At 37.7% G+C, this 17485-nt stretch overlaps 1 pseudogene; it reads right to left on the bottom strand.

The window, feature by feature from the left end:
- Positions 1-791: 791 nt before the first annotated feature.
- The window catches only part of LOC123825783, a 107236-nt pseudogene continuing 90542 nt past the window's right edge, over positions 792-17485 (bottom strand).

Here is a 17485-nt window from a genome sequence, read left to right as displayed (position 1 = left end):
CAGTTTTTCTCTCTATGATGCCTCTATTTTAAGAAACATGCTAATTTATTTTAACAATAAAAAATTTTCCTTTATTTTAAGAAGATGTATTTTTATAGTGTGTCATGAAATTTTGACCACTTTCCACTAAGATTTATATGTCAATGACCATTACTAGGGTTCATGGTTTATATCAGATATAGAAAGCACTAAAAGATAAAATAATAAACCACTGAAGGGGGTACTTTCTAATGAAAAAAATATATATAGTAATAATAAAGTAGAGGGTGTGTGAGAGACAACCACACATTGATGTTTCTCTCCCTCTCTTCCCCTCTCTAAAAATAAATAAATAAAATCTTTAAAAAAAATAAAGGTAACATGATACTATTACACAGCTAGTGCCTTTCACATGAAAATTATCTTTCTCTTCTCTCTCTCTTTCTCACACATACCCACCCTTATCTTTTGAAAATTTAACATGTAGAAAAAGAGACAGAAAATTCCAGGGCAAAAAAAGAGGAGACATATTACCAAAATCAAACATTTTTGGCAGGCCTTCTAAACAGTAAAGAGAATGAATTATATATTCAAAAAAGTAAAAATCCACCAAAAATGTCATCCATGTTTCATAAGATAGAGAATAAAGACACACTCACATTAGATTATTATATATATTTACAAAGCTCTTGTAACATAACTACCTTTAAATGCCCAGATATTGATACTCCTTTGATTACACTGGGGTTCATTCATTTCTTTTTGTCCCTTAGAGAATGGTTTATAGCTTAGTTAAGCCTTGGGAAATTAACTTACTGAAACCCACCATGGTCAAAGTGAATGCTGCTTCTGCAATTTGGGTCAGAGTATTCCAGTTCCTCCTCCTGTGAAGCTAGGAGGATCCATCTTTTCATTTCTATCTCAGTGACCTTGGGAAGTCGGCACATAACAAGTGTCTAAAGCATTGTCCACAATCCTTAAAAGCTAATGGCCAAAGGCTAAGACACAGCTTGATTAACCCTTTGAGAAGCCGCACATGGTAAAGATGACCCATCCTTCATCACAGATGTTGTCATTGTAGCTCAGGTCAACCTCCTGCAGCTCGGCCCAATGACCTGCCTGTACTACTTTCCTAAAGGCCAGGAGAACCACATCCTCAGTCACTAAGAAACAGCAGCTTGGCCTTCCTCAGCACTTGAAAGGACATTGGAAGCTTTAGTGTTTTCAGAAGCATCTTCAGGTTGTCACCAACACACTTATTTCAAGAAAGGCTATTTTCAGAGGAGGGAGGTAAATTGATTCAGCAAGGGCAGTTAAAGTTTCACTTTCTAAATTAGAACACAGTTGTTGATTAGTAACTACTTCAATTCTGGTAAAAATCGGAGCCTGCTCTGTCAGTTTCAGAAGAGCTGTCCATCTTTTTGTTAGAGGATAAATTCAATTCCTGAAGGCTTGAGAATAAAGATATAACCTGGGTCAGTAACCCCATATCATTTGATGCTTTTGAGCACTGGTTAAGGTCCAAAACTTCCAGATGCTTCAGTGCAGCCAGCCGAGCTGGTGAGTCTTCAAACCTTCACCCAGCTCCTTGTTGCAGGAGAGGTAGGGTTTCCTTATCTGAGACACCCAGTAGTTAGACACTTCTTTAAATCCCTGAGCAATACTGTTTAGACTCTCACCCATGTTTCTGATAATGGAAAGATAAGTATTTCAAGATTGTGGATCACAGGTAGCAACTGACCCACAAACACTCCATCTTATGATTTTAAGGCACAATCCACAACTGCAAAAATTTGTATCTTGCTTGCTTCTGGGAACTTCTGGAGAATCAGAGGCAAGTTTCCTCCCACTTTACTGATCCAGGACAAATTCAGCTCCTCAAGTTCAGGTATTGCTTTGAGTGCAACTCTCAGTGTTCCAACAAGGTCAAAGGTACCATACGTCTACACCTACCCAGTCTCAAGATTTTTAACTGCAGACAAAATGCATTTGCTGGGGCGGAGTGAATGGAGGGTTCCAACCTTGAAATCAACTCCTGGAAAGCGCCAGTTTTTCCAAGTCTCAGAGATAAGTCAGAGAAGCAACTATTTCCTTCATGTTTGCTGTTGTTAATCTGCAGTTATTCAGATCTAAATATTTGTTGATGCCTTTTTGCCCAGCTTCTGAAGGATCTGCTCATTTTTCTACAACCTGGAAGTCAATTTCATTTCTGAAGTGAGAGGCTTGGCTCTGTTCCTGCCTCTACGTGCTTATCACAGCACTCCAGTGACCCTTTTCTTAAACAAGCTTGAGGAATTCAGTGGCTTTTCTTCCATGAACTGACTTGGACTCCCTAGCTTATAGATGGAGTTGTGTTCCTGTATGAAGAGCTAACCTTATTAGCATTTAAGGGGGGCACCTTTGGTGAATGCAACTGCTTGGAACAGGGGTGGGGGAGGCTCCGGTAATTGCCTTCAAACAGAACAAATGAAGGGGAAACATTGCAAATATCTTCTATTCAGAAGGTGGTCATTTATTTTGTTGATGGTTTCTTTTGCTGTGCACAAGTTCATTAGTTTGTTGTATTCCCACTTATTATATTTCCTTTTGTTGCCCTTGCCTTTGGAGTAGGATCTAAAATATAATCACCTGACCAATGTCAAGGAAGTTACAACCTATGTTTTCTTGTAGGAGTTTTTGGACTTAAGGACTTATATTCAAGTTTTTCATTTATTTTGAGTTAGTTTTTGTGTATGTTGTAAAATAATAATCTAATTTCATTCTTTTGCATATGACTGTCCAGTTTTATCAATACTGTTTATTGAAAAGACTGTCCTTTCCCCATTGTATATTCTTGTCTCTGCTGTTGTAAATTAATTGACCATACATGCACGGGTTTATTTCTGGACTCTCTATTCTGTTCCCTTGATCTGTGTTGATTTTTATACCATTACCATACTTCTTTGATTACTACAGTTTTGTAATTTAGTTTGAAATCAGGGCACATGATGCTTCCAATTTTGTTCTTCTTTCTCAAGATTGTTTTATGGTTCCATATACATTTTAGGATTTTTTGGTTCTGTTTCTTTGAAAAATGGAAATCTTGATAGAGATTGAGTTAAATCTGTAAATTTCATTGTGTAATATGAACATTTTAGCCATATTAATACTTCAAAATCAAAGAGCATAGATTATCTTTCCATTTATTTGTGTCTTCAATTTCTTTCCACAATGTCTCATAGTTTTCAGTGATTAACTCCTTGGTTAAATTTATTCTTAGGTATTTTATTCTTTTTGGTGCAATTGTAAATGGAATTGTTTTCTTAATTTTTCTTTCTGCTAGTTCATTGTTCATTTGTACAAATGCAACAGACTTATATATTAATTTTGTATCTTGCAACCTGACTATTCACTTATTATTTCTAATAGTATTTTTAGTAGAGGTTTTAGGATTTTTCAAATATAAAATCATGCTATCCACAAATAGAGACAGTTTTACTTACTCCTTTTCAATTTAGATGCCTTTACTTCTTTTGTTTACCTAATAACTGCAATGACTAGGACTGCCAATGCTTTGTAGAATAAAAGTGGCAAAAGTGGGCATCTTTGTTTTGCTCTTGATCTTAGAGGAAAAGTTCAGGGTTTTTTTGTTGTTTGTTTGTTTTTTACCATTGAGTATGATGTTAGCTTATGGGTTTGTCATACATGACCTTGAATATATTGAGGTATTTTCTTTCTGTTCCCATTTTATTGAGACTTTTATCATACATGGATTTTATATCTTATCAAATATTTTTTCTGCATCTACTGATATAATCATGATTTTTATCCTTCATTATTTTAATGTGATATATTGTATTAATTGATTTGTGAGGTTGCACCATCCTGTACCTCTAGAATAAATCCCACTTGATCACGGTGTATATTCTTTTAATGGATTGTTTAGTTTAGCTTGCTAATGTGTTAAGGATTTCTGCAACTATGTTCATTAGGAATATTGTCTTGTAATTTTCTTCTTTTGTGGTATCCTTGTGTCTCTTCCATATAATGCTGGCCTCCTAAAATAAATTTGAAACCATTCTGTCCTCCTGAAATTTTTGGAAGAGTTTGAGAAGGACAAATTTTAAATCTTCTTTGAATGTCTGTTCTTGGGCTTTTGTTCATTAGGAGGTTTTTGATTACTGATTCAATCTCCTTAATAATAGTTGGTATATTCAGATTTTCTATTTCTTCATGATTCAGTTTTTGAAGGTTGTATGTTTTAAGAAACATATCAATTTCTTCTACATTGTCCAATTCGTTGGTATATAATTGTTAATAATAGTCTCTTATAATCCTTTGTATTTCCTAGTTATTAATTATTATAACTTGTCTTCTTTCATTCTTGATTTTATTTATTTGAGCCCTCTCCTTTTTTTTTCTTAGCAGGTGTAGTTAAAGGTTTGTTAATCTATTTATCTTTAAAAAATTAATAATCAATTCTTAGTTTTATTGATCTCTTCTGTTGTCTATTTAGTCTCTATTTCATTTATTTCCACTCTGATCATTTTATTTTCTTCCCTCTACTAAATTTAGGCTTTGTTTATTCTTTTTCTAAGTCCTTTAGGTCATGGATGTGCTGGTGGACACCATTTTTGTGTTCTTTATCTACCTGGTTAACGTGAGCAGGTATGCCCCTGCCCATGCTCTCCCACAGCCAAACTAAAGCCAGCAGGTACACGAGTCCACACAGGGGATACCTTTTGAGCACATGACTTTAGTGGCCAGAGGGGCTTATATTTTGGGGCGCCACAGGACTGGAACAATCAGAGACACAGTTCTTGGCAGGCTACCACCCCCTGGGTATGGCACAGACATCAGACTGAAACACACTCCCAAATGAAATGTTTCAGTGAAGTATTTGGTAAACTGTTGCTTATATTAACTTGGAAGTCAGATTATATACTTAATTACCTTAAGTGCCAGGAAACACTTTCTGAAAGTTAATATTAAAATATTTTTTTTCATTTTTGGTTATGTTTAGCAAGATAATGCAAGAAAAAAATAACATAATTTAAAAAGGTGATTTGGCCCTGGACAGTATGGCTCAGTTGGTTGGGTGTTATCCCGGAAAGCAAAACTTGCCGGGTTGATTCCCAATCAGAGCACATGCCTGGGCTGTGAGCCTGGTCCCTGGTTAGGGTGCATGCGAGAGACATCTGATTGATCTTTCTCTCCCCCTCTTTCTTCCTATTTTCCTCTCTCTCTCTAAAGAAATAAATAAAATCTTTAAAATAGTGATTTGGCTGATTTATATGTGAAAGTAAAAAGAAATAGAAAAATTTAGGAGATTTGTAGAGTTGAAAAATTAAAATATTTCTTAACTGCAAGAATAAAAAATATACCTAGTTCATTTGGCCTGTGGCGGGTGACAGTGGCACCATCCTGGTTGGTAGATGAAGTAGCAATAATCCCTGGAAATGACGTGTATTTCTAGGCCAAGAGATTTACTTGCCAACTATATTTTCTCTCTAAAGTGGAAGCCCTGTTCCTTCAGCCTAGATTCTGAGGTAAAGACGTCACAGAACAGCTATGTAACATACAAAAATTATCCTGCATGGGCAAGAAATTAACCTGTGATTTTTTTTAATTTTAATCATTGTTCAAGTACAGTTTTCTCCCTTTTACTCCCAATCCAGCCCACCCACCCAACCCTCCCTTCTTCCCTCCCATTACCACCTTCCCCCTATTTTGTGTCCATGTGTCCTTTAAATTTGTCCCTGTAAACCCTTCCCATTCTCCCCTGAAATTCCCTCTTCTCTCTCCTCTGGTCACTGTCAGCCTGTCCTCTTTTTCAGTGTCTTTGGTTATATTTTACTTGTTTCTTTGTTTTGTTGTTTAGGTTCCTGTTAAAGGTGAGATTATATGGTATTTGTCTTTCACTGCCTGGCTTATTTTGCTTAGCATAATGCTTTCCAGCTCCATCCAAACTGTTGCAAAGGGTAGGAGCTCCTTCTTTCCTTCTGCTGCATAGAATTCCATTGTGTAAATGTACCATAGTTTTTTGATCCATTCATTTACTGATGGGCATCTAGGTTGCTTCCAGCACCTAGCTATTGTAAATTGTGCTGCTATGAACATTGGGGTGCATAGGCTCTTTTGGATTGGTGTTTTAGTGTTCTTAGGATAGAGTCCCAGCAGTGGAATTGCAGGGTCAAAAGGCAGATCCATTTTTAGTTTCCTGAGGAAGTTCCATACTGCTTTCTATAGTGGTTGTACCAGTCTGCAGTCCCACCAGCAGTGCACTAGGGTCCCTTTTTCTCCACAACCTCTCCAACACTTGTTGTTTGTTGCTTTGTTTATGATGGCCATTCTGACTGGTGTAAAGTAGTATCTCATTGTGGTTTTAATTTGCATCTCTCTGATAGCTAGCGATATTGAACATCGTTTCATGTGTCTTTGGATTTTCTTTATGTCCTCCTTGGAGAAGTGTCTGTGCAAGTCCTTTGCCCATTTTTTAATTGGGTTCCTTGTCTTCTTAGAGTGTAGTCATGTAAGTTCTTTATATATTTTGGAGATTAAGCCCTTGTCTGAGGTATCATTGGCAAATATGTTTTCCCATGCAGTTGGTTCTCTTTTTATTTTGATACTGTTTTCTTTAGCTGTTCAGAAGCTTTTAATTTTGATGAGGTCCCATTTGTTTATTCTTTCCTTTATGTCCCTTGCTCCTGTGATATTTTTAATTACTTTATTGTTGTTCAATTACAATTGTCTGCATTTTCTCTCCAGCACTCCCCTTTACCCCAGCCAAACCCACCACCCTCCCTTGCTTCCACACTCCCCCTTGGTTTTGTCCCTGTGTCCTTTATAGTAGTTCCTGAAAACCCTTCTACCAACCTGTGGTATTTGAAGTCATACAAAGTTTATTATCTGAGCATAATTCAGCCCAGAGTTTCTCAACCCAAATGTGCATCTGAATTACCTGAAAGATTTGTTAAAACACAGACTGGGAGGCTTTACCAAAGTCTGATTCAGTAGGTCTGGGGTGGTAACCAAAAATTTACATTTCTAAAAAGGTAATGCTAATGCTGCTGGTCCATCAACCACACTTTGAGAACCTAATCTAACCAATCCTGACATGTCCCAGTATTGACTCTAGAATTCTCTTACAGCCTGTATAACTATGAGCATGCAACAGTTTAAGGACAAGCTTAATGGAGTTCACTTTTCTACACAATGAGTATTCTATTCAGCTTCTAAACAATTGGAAAAATTGCTTTTCCCATCAATGGAAAGGGGAAATAATCCCATATTTACTTTACAGAGTAGACAATGTACTGAGTCAGCAGTCACAGCATATTCAGTGAAAGACAGAATACTTTGGGACCAGGCAAATAGAAAAGCAAGCATTAGCTGCTGTATTGGTTAGCATTTAGAGAATAGATGTACTCTGGTTAGTTTGAACAGAAATTGATTTAGTACGTAGTATTAAATAGCTTATAAAAATGGTAAGAAAGGTGAAGTAAGATTTAGAGATTGTCATTCTGTTCATTACTGTGTCTCTACTATCTACAGGTAATTTGTACTTAATACATATTTTTTATTGAATAATGCCAATAATTCGTGACTTTAATTGTTATCACTCTGCTCATTGTGCCTCATTATCAGCAAATGTGTTTATATTCTATTTGGGTATAGCCAAAAACTGCTCAGCATGAAATTATTTTGACAGAATTTATTTCTTATGCTCACTTTGCATCTGTTAGGTAGTAGGTAAGATGTGGAGTCTATTTGGTATTCTGAGAATTAGATGTCTCAAGAGGTGATTTAGAGATGCTGTGGATGACTTTATAGAAGCAACCAATTCCTAGTTTTAACTAAAGCCATTCTTTAGAGAGCCACCAATAAGCCTTGCTTTAAAATTGGTGTAGTTTTGTTGAACTGTAACTTCAAATAAATCAGTTTTATCATATGTCAATTACACCTCAATGATGTTGGCTCCAAAAGTACACAGAAAATAGGGACTTTTTATTTGTTTTCAGGGGTCTGTGGGAATGTTAATAAAAACACATATGAAGACCCTAAAAATGAGTGGAAGTAAAGAACTAGCCAAATGCTAGTAAAAGAGACTTTTATACCACAAATTTGTTTAATGAATTTTTTTCCTGTTAAGGGAACTGAGTCCTTGTAACCTAATTTATTTCTTCCCTTTGTACTTCTTATGTATCATATGATACTTCACTTTTAGAAAAGCAAGATCAAATTTAAGTTAGTGTTTAGGAGTAAAAGAGCTATTTTTGTAGCTGGACATTAATTTTTTAAAAAAATCTAAAAACCATAGATTTGAAACTTGAATGATGAAGAGGGGAAAGAGTTAAAAGAAAGATCATTGTTATTAGGTCCATGGTTACATGGCACCAGACTCATAAATATGGGGAAACTTACTTTTCCTGAATCCTCCTTATTTACGTGAGTAAACCCTATTCATTCATGAAAGCAACACATCCTACCAAGCACTGTTCATATATCAGGCAGTATTCAGTACACATATTGCCAGCTCTCTTCCATTCTCTATTAACATTGGTAGAGCACAAATTGGTGATTGTGTGGTAAGTAGGCAATTAACTCACGTCACCATTGTACTTTTTCATTAGCATCACTAAGAGTAGCATTACCTTCTCCATGACCTCAGCATAAGTGATAACATCCTTAGCTGTTAAAGTGAAAAAAAAGTTAAGTGAATTTAGTGTTGGAGACAGGAGCCCTTTTTCTCTTATCACGTGGCACAAAGAGTGAAAATTCAAACCTTTCTAAGTTGCTTCATTAGTACATCTCACCTCTTTTCTCCAAGAACAGATTTCTTACTTATTCTTTTACTTGCTAAGATGACTTGCAGAGATATCCATTTTGTTCTTGGACTCTTCTAATGAAGGTCAATGCCTGGGAGAGCCCTCCCAGAGTGATGAAGAGGGGAAAGAGTTAAAAGAAAGATCATTGTTATTAGGTCCATGGTTACTAATGGACTGCTTCATTTGGTTTGCCTGCTTCTGGACAGCACTCACACTAAAAAATACACTGGGTATATCTGTTCTTAAAGCACAACTTAGGGAATCCTATGGATTCTCATTTACTAAGTGTCAACTTGGATATAAGCAAAAACTATTAAATATTAAATCACATTTACAGAAAACTATTGCATTCAACATTGATCAAGGTTTTGTCCTTTAGGTTCATTTTGTCTCTGAGAATAAAATTGAAAACAGACTATCTATTTAATAGTGTAGATTTTCTTTAACTATGAGACGCCATAGAGGGAAATTTGAGCTAGAGAATGGTAGGTATCTTACTGATTGAAAGCATGGGCTTGAAAATAAGATTCACATGGATTTGGATCCATGTGCCCACATTACTGTTCAGTGAGAACATATAAGAAAGACCTAAGTATTAGGAAATACTTCCCTGAGGAAATACTCTTTTTATCTGTGACACAAAAGAGAATTAAGAGTTATCTAGGCACAAAGAAGAATGTTAGGACAGACAGACTAAGAACCTGTCATGTAAAAAGGCCCAATCATGAGAGACAGGTCAGTGCATCCATGGGTTCCAAATGTGCGTGTGGTATGTGTGTTGTGTGTGAATGTCAAGTGGGGTAGGTAGGGACTGCGAGGCACAGCAGAAGATTTTAATAAAATTTGTGATTTTAACAAATTATACCTGTTGCAGTGTAGTTTATAGAGAAGATAAGAATCTATTGGTGGGTCATTTAAAAGGATATTGCAAGATTTAAAATAACAAATGAGACTTCTGGCCGAGATAAAGGCATAGGTAGACACAATGTGCATCCTCACACAACCAAAAGAAGGACAACAATTTAAAAACAGAAAACAACCAGAGCGGACAGAAAAATTGACCTGCATGGAATCCCAACAACCAAGAAGTTAAAGAAACATTCATCCAGTCTGGTAGGAGGGATTGAGAGGGCTCGCAGCAAAGCTGTGCCTGGCAGACTCAGTGAGGTGGTGGGTTGTGGAGGGCCACAGTGCACAAGGTGGCTGGTGGACTGGGCGGTTCCACATTTGCACTCAAATAAACCAGGCGAAACTGGGGAGAGAGACAGACCTCGCAACCCAGGGTCATAGCAAGGGGAAATAAAATCTCAAAACACCAATTGAAAACACCTGTGGGGGTTGAGGTGCTGGGAGAAACTCCCAGCCTCACAGAAGAATTTGTTGGAGAGACGCACAGAGTCCCAGAACATGCACAAACTCACCCACGTGGGAATCAGTACCAGAATGGCCTGATTTGCTTGGGGGAAGTGGGGAAAGAGACTGAAATTGAGCAGAAAGCAGAGCAAGCGCCACTGTTCTGTCTTGGACCCCATCCCTACATACAGCATCACAAAACAGTGATATGAGTTACCCCACCCTGGTGAATACTTAAAGCTTTGCCCCTCACTACATAACAAGCATGTCAAGACAAAAAAAAAGATAATACAAACAAAAGAACAGATCAAAGCCCCAGAAAAAATACAACTAAGCAACAAAGAGATAGCCAACCTCTCAGATGCACAGTTCAAAGCACTGGTGATCAGCTTCCTCATAAAATTGGCTGAATTTGGTCGCAAATTAGATGAAAAAATGAAGGCTACACTAAGTGAAATAATGGAAAATATACAGGGAACCAATAGTGATAGGAAGGAAACTGGGACTCAAATCAATGGAATGGACCAGAAGGAAGAAAGAAACAGCCAATCAGAAAAGAATGAAGAAACAAGAATTCAAAAAAGTGAGGAGAGGCTTAGGAACCTCCAGGGCATCTTGAAACATTCCAACATCTGAATTATAGGGGTACCAGAAGGAGAAGAGGAAGAGCAAAAAGTGGGACAGTTATTTGAACAAATAACAAAACTTCCCCAATGTGGCAAAGGAATATACTTCCAGGAAGTCCAGGAAGCTCAGAGAGTCCCAAACAAGTTGGACCCAAGGAGGAACACACCAAGACACATCATAATTACATTACCCAAGATTGAAGATAAGAAGAAAATCTTAAAAGCAGCAAGACAAAAGGAGATGGTTACCTACAAAGGAGTTCCCATAAGACTTGTCAGCTGATTTCTCAAAAGAGACCTTACAGGCAAGAAAGGGCTGGAAAGAAGTATTCCAAGTCATGAAAGGCAAAGACCTACATCCAAGATTGCTCTACCCAGCAAAGCTCTCATTTAGAATGGAAGGGCAGATAAAGTGCTTCTCAGATAAGGTCAAGTTAAAGCAGTTCATCATCACCAAGCCCTTATTATATGAAATGTTAAAGGGACTTACCTAAGAAAAAGAAGATAAAAAAACATGTACAGCAAAATGACAGTGAACTCACAATTATTAACAGCCACACCTAAAGCAAAAATAAAAACAAACTAGGCAAACAACTAGGACAGGAACAGAACCATAGAAATGGAGATCACATGGAGGATTAATGACAGGGGAGTGGGAGGAGGAGAGAGGGGAAAAAGGTACATAGAATAAGTAGCATAGGTGGTAAGTAGAAAATAGACAGGGGGAGGGTAAGAATAGTATGGGACATGTAGAAGCTAAAGAATTTATAAGTATGGCATATGGACATAAACTAAAGTGGGGGAATGTGGGTGGGAGGGGGTGTGGAGGGGAATGAAGGGGGGAAATGGGACAACTGTAATAGCATAATCAATAAAATATATTTCCCCCATTACAGTTGTATTACAGTTGTCCCACTTCCCCCATTCTCTCCCCTCCACCCCATACACCCTCTCCCACCCACATTCCCCCCATTTAGTTCTTGTCCATGTGTCATACTTATGAGTTCTTTAGCTTCTACATTTCCCGTACTATTCTTGCCCTCCCCCTATCTATTTTCAACCTACAATCTATGCTACTTATTCTCAGTACCTTTTACCCCTCTCTCCTCCTCCTACCCCCCTGTTGCTAACCCTCCATGTGACCTCCATTTCTGTGGTTCTGTTCCTGTTCTAGTTGTTTACTTAGTTTCTTTTGGTTTTGCTTTAGGTGTGGTTGTTAATAATTGTGAGTTTGCTGTCCTTTTACAATACATGTTTTTTCTTTATCTTCTTTTCTCAGATAAGTCCCTTTAGCATTTCATAAAATAAGGGCTTGGTGATGATGAACTCCTTTAACTTGACCTTATCTGAGAAGTACTTTATCTGCCCTTCCATTCTAAATGAGAACTTTGCTGGATAGAGCAATCTGGGATGTAGGTCCTTGTCTTGCATGACTTGGAATATTTCTTTCCAGCCCCTTCTTGCCTACAAGGTCTCTTTTGAGAAATCAGCTGACAGTCTGATGGGGACTCCTTAGTAGGTTACTGTCCCCTTATCTCTTGCTGCTTCTAGGATTCTCTCCTTTATTTTTACCTTGGCTAATGTAATTATGATGTGCCTTGGTGTGTTTCTTCTTGGGTCCAACTTCTTTGAGGCTCTCTGAGCTTCTTGGATTTCTTGGAAGACTATTTCCTTTGCTAGATTGGGGAAGTTCTCCTTTATTATTTGTTCAAATACATGCTCAATTTGTTGCTTTTCCCCTTCCCCTTCTGGTACCCCTATAATTCAGATGTTGGAACGTTTAAAGATGTTCTAGATGCTCCTAGGCTTCTCCTCGTTTTTTTGAATTCTTATTTCATCATGCTTTCCTGCTTGGTTGATTCTATCTTCCTTCTGGTCCACTGTATTGTTTTGAGACTCAGTTTCCTTCCCTTCACTATTGGCTCTCCTCCGTGTATCTTCCTGCATCTCTTTTATGGTAACCTGCATCTTTTCATCTAATTTGCACCCAAAATCAACCAATTCCGTGAGCTTTCTGATCACCAGTGTTTTGAACTGTGCACCTGATAGATTGGCTATTTCTTAGTCGCTCAAAAGGATGAGTCCTGGGGGACTGATCTGTTCTGTTGGAAACATGTTTCTCCCTGTCTCTACTCTTTTTTTTCTTTTTTTTCTGGTCTGGTCGCTTTTGTTACAGTGGGGGGCGGAACCTTAGGTGTTCAGCAGGGCTGGGCACCCTAGGCGCTAGATTGTGACGTTATATGTGGGGGCGGGGGCAGTAGCGGGGACGCAAGGGAACAATGGTGTTAGTTCCATTCTCCTGGGATCTCAGTCCCTTCTCTGGGATCCTGGGCTGCGAGCTCTGCCCTGGTCCACAATCACCACCTCACTGGGTCCACCAGCCACAGCTTGTGTACTCAGGGACCACCGCTGCGTTCTTGCGAGCCAGATGGCTGTCGCACTGATTTTGCACCAAGTTTTCCCCACCTCCGAGGACTGCCAAACCACGCCCAACCGGCTCGTCTTCTCCTACCAGTCTGGATGTACGGGTCTACTTCAACTTCTTGGCTGTACGACTTCCATTCAGATAAATCCTCTATCAGTTCTGGGTGTTATTCCATCTGTAAATTATTGTTGTTCTAATCTTGGTTGTGCGAGGAGGTACGGTGCGTCCACCTATTCCTCCATCTTGCCGGAAGTCTCATAATCAATAAAATATATTTTAAAAAATAAATAAATATTAACCCTTGAAAAAATAAAGCAACAAATGATAGTAGTCTGTATTGGGGTGCTGGCAATGAAGATGGAAAGAGAGGTACAGATTCAAGGGCTATTTAGGAACCAAACTGATAGGACTTGGCTACTGGGAGGTGAGGTGAAGGAAGCCTATAGAGGTCCCTCAGGTTTTGACTTCTGGGACTAGATGGTTATCACATGGAAGATAGTACAGAAAAACAGATTTATGTGAGAAAACCTTAGATTTATCAGGGTGATTTTACATCTCTTAAGAGATCATGAGCCCACTGTATTTTGCATTCACTTTTCTAGTAACTTGTATCCACTTTGTCCCTCCCCAGCCATTTTCTGAAGTGAAGACAATTATCTTGCAAAAACCATAATGTGATTGCAACACTTTTCCTCCTGCTTGAAAGTTTAAATTACTTTTAATTGTACTTCACATTTTTTAAAAAGTTAATTTTTTATTTTTGAAATTTTATTGTATTTTACCCTTGCCATTTTTCTACCCTATACCCTCTGCATCACCCTCCCCCATATCACCACACTATTGCCCATGTCCATGAGTCATTTCTTCCTTTTCTTTTTTTGCTTGATCCCTCCACTATCCCCCTACCCCCAGAGCTGTCAGCCTTTTCTCTATCCATGAGTTTGTCTCTATTTTGCTTGTTAGTTCAATTTGTTCATTAGATTCCACATGTGAGTGAAATCATATGGTACTTGTCTTCTCTGACTGGCTTATTTCACTTAGCATAATCTGCCTGTCCAGGTCCCTGCTTCTTCTGTTGGTATGAGATTTATGCTATTCTTCTCCTTGTTCATTATATATCCTTCATATTGGTCTTTCAGCTTCTTGAAAGCATCATGGGCTGCAGCCTACGTGCTCAAGTCTTGGCTTCTTTTCCTTCCATCTATCCTTCAGTTACTAGCTCAAACTTCTTTAAGAAAATTTTCCTCTTATACATTCTCCTGGCCTTTATAATTTTCTTTTACAATACTTATTCTTGGTGGTAAATTTGCAGCTGTGAGACTGCAAAACTGTAAAGTCTTTATGGGTGTCCACATTTCTGATGGTGGAATATCATGAATATCATGGTTTATCTGGATGCTGTGGTAGACAGAATTTTGGTCCCCCCAAGATTTCCACTCCCTGACCTAGAACCTTGACTATGTTACTTTACATGGCAAAAGAGATTTTATAAATTTCATTCATTTTTTTTAAGACCTTAAAATGGGGATATTATCCTGGAATAACTGAGTCATCCCATCACAACTCATGGGTCCTAAAAGAGGATTCCATCTGTGCTCAGAGAAAGAGATGCGGTGACAAAGATAGAGTCAAAGAGGTGCTTCATTGTTGATGGGGGAAGAGGGACACGCGCTAAGGATGCAGGCAACCTCTAAAACATGGGAAAGGCGAGAGAGTAGATCTTCCCTGAGAGCCCCCAGAAGGGAGCACAGCCCTGCTGACATTCTGGTGCTGTCCCACGAGACCGTCTTAAACTTCTGACCTACTGAACTGTAAGAAATAAGTTTGTGTGATTTTAAGCCAGTGTTTGTGGCAGTATGTAACAGGAAGACAATTACAAATTATGTTTGTACAACAATTAATTCCAAGTGTATTTCTGTTCCATGGGTTTCTAATTTAGGACTTACATTGTTTTATGAGGGTGCTAAGTCTCATGAAGTATGGTATTTTGAATTATCAATATAAAAATGATCTTCAACTTTGATCTTCTTAATTGCATTCACAGTAGCATTCATAATGTCAGATGTTTCACTTCAGAAAAAATAAAACTTTCTAAGCTCTACCTTGATTCCACAAATAGTATGAAGAAATTTTTTCTTTTCAAATATTTTGATCTGCAATTGGTTGAATCCATGGGTTCAGCAGACCCAGCAGATACAGAGGGCTGATTCTAAATATATCCTGCCATTTTCTCCAAAGAATTTAAGATAAACTCTAAGAAGATCTAAATTGTTATTCCAGCTTGATGGTATAGGGAGAGAAATATCTGGTCCCTTCAGTATCTTTAAGATATCTTTGTGGAAGCAGTCAAAGCATCCCCTTCTTTCCTCTCCCCTGATTTTATACTTAGTGGCATAAATTCACCTGTGTGTTGGGGAGTCAGGGCTCTAACATTAACCCTCTTCTTTCCCAGACCTTAAAGAGGATAATAAAACCCTGACATCAGTAACTATAAATATAAAAACACATATGTGGCAGACATTACGCTTTCTTCATAAACTACCCTTAAAGCAGTAGTAAGGCATGTTCTGCTGGAAGTTCCTAGCATTCCATTCTGATTATTTACTGCCCACAAATATGAACTGAAAGAGTGTATGTTTAGAACTATGATCAATATTATGCAGATCTAAAGAGAAGCAGAAAGCACATCACTTCAGGTAGAAAAGTGTACAACCTAAATGAGACAGCCTAGACATATTTCTAAGAAGTGATTAAGGAAATAAACATCCCGTTATTCTGTGATTTCAAAGGAATTATCAAATTTCTACTTTGTGGCAGTACAAAAAAAATAAGAAAAGTAGAATCAGTGAAAGCAGAGGTTAATGAGGGCTGGAATTCCATAGGTCATCAAGATTGAAAGGAGGGACAGAAGTTATGCTTGAAATTAAGCATCAGATTTGGGGAGACAGACAAAAGAGAAGACTTTCTAGCTGCACCACTGTCATAAATCTATTTTCCTATTCCCCATTGCTGTTTGATGTAAATTTTCAACTGTTTTAATATTTTCACATCACCCTCTACACATCCTGTCGTTCACTGATTTTTTAAAATACTGGTATCCATTTCACCAATGTTAAAAAAATAGAAAAAACATCATTTCAATTGAGCCCAAACATAATTGAAAAACAAAACAAAACTTCTTATGAATATATTTTTCAAACTCTATAGCTTTAACTGATAAATTTAGCCCATAGATATTTCTTATCATCCAAAGAGCTCTGAAACCACTATCTTTGTTCAGAGGAGAAATAGGGGAAAATAAAGACACTAAAGGATATGCTATAGATCCTGCTTCCCAGGAGCTTACTGTTATTCATCTACCCAGACTTCTTCTCCTCTTGTGGGTAATATCAGAACCTTCTTGCTCCAACTCCCATGCTCACACAACATATGGGGCCTACTTCACAAAACCCTCAGGATTCTGATTTGTTATCATGAGTTGCCAATCAAAGTACTCTGCACCAGCCTATGTCATTCTCCTGCTACAGAGGGGAACATACCTCAGGCTGTCCTTTCTTGAATTTATATATTGGAGTGAAATTGTACCTTTATCTAGGATCATAAGCTGTGAAGACATAAACCCAGAGGTGCCCGAGTCAGAAACAGAAAAAATAGGTTTAGAGTGGTGGTGGTAGTGGTAGGTAAAGAGAGAAAGCTAGAGAGAAAAATTAAGAGAGAGAACGGATGCTATTTGAATTCCAAACTCCAAGTTGTGTTACTCAAATAAATTCTACTCCTATCTTTCTGTGGTTTGGTTCTATAAGCCAATACACTTACTTTTATACTTCAGGTATTTTGAGTTGGATTTCTATCATTTGCAATGGGAAATTTCATAATACAGGATTCAAGATGTGTGAAAGGGTTATAGAATAAGATAACATACATAACAAAATTATATAACTCAAAATCAATAAACATTAATATAATTGGTGTTTATATGTTTAACAGAGTCATAAAAAAGGAATCTTAGAGTACTAAATCTTAATCAGGATTGAAGGGAAGATCTTAAATATTTTTTTTAATTAACTTCGTTGGGGTGACACTGGTTAATAAAACTGTATAGGTTTCAAGTGTACAATTCTATGATACATCATTTGTATTTACACTGTGTGTTCACCACCAAAGTCAAATCTCCTACCATCGCAATATATTTGACTCCTTTTTCTACATCTACCCACCCCCTTCCTTCTGGTAACTACCAAACTGTTGTTTTGTTTGTTTGTTTGTCTTGTTTATTTATTTGTTGCTTTCATTTT

This window comes from Phyllostomus hastatus, unplaced genomic scaffold (assembly GCF_019186645.2).
Source record: "Phyllostomus hastatus isolate PE091 unplaced genomic scaffold, TTU_PhHast_1.1 phas_contig_65, whole genome shotgun sequence".
NCBI lineage: Eukaryota > Metazoa > Chordata > Mammalia > Chiroptera > Phyllostomidae > Phyllostomus > Phyllostomus hastatus.
This window is presented reverse-complemented; position numbering and strand designations above follow the sequence as displayed.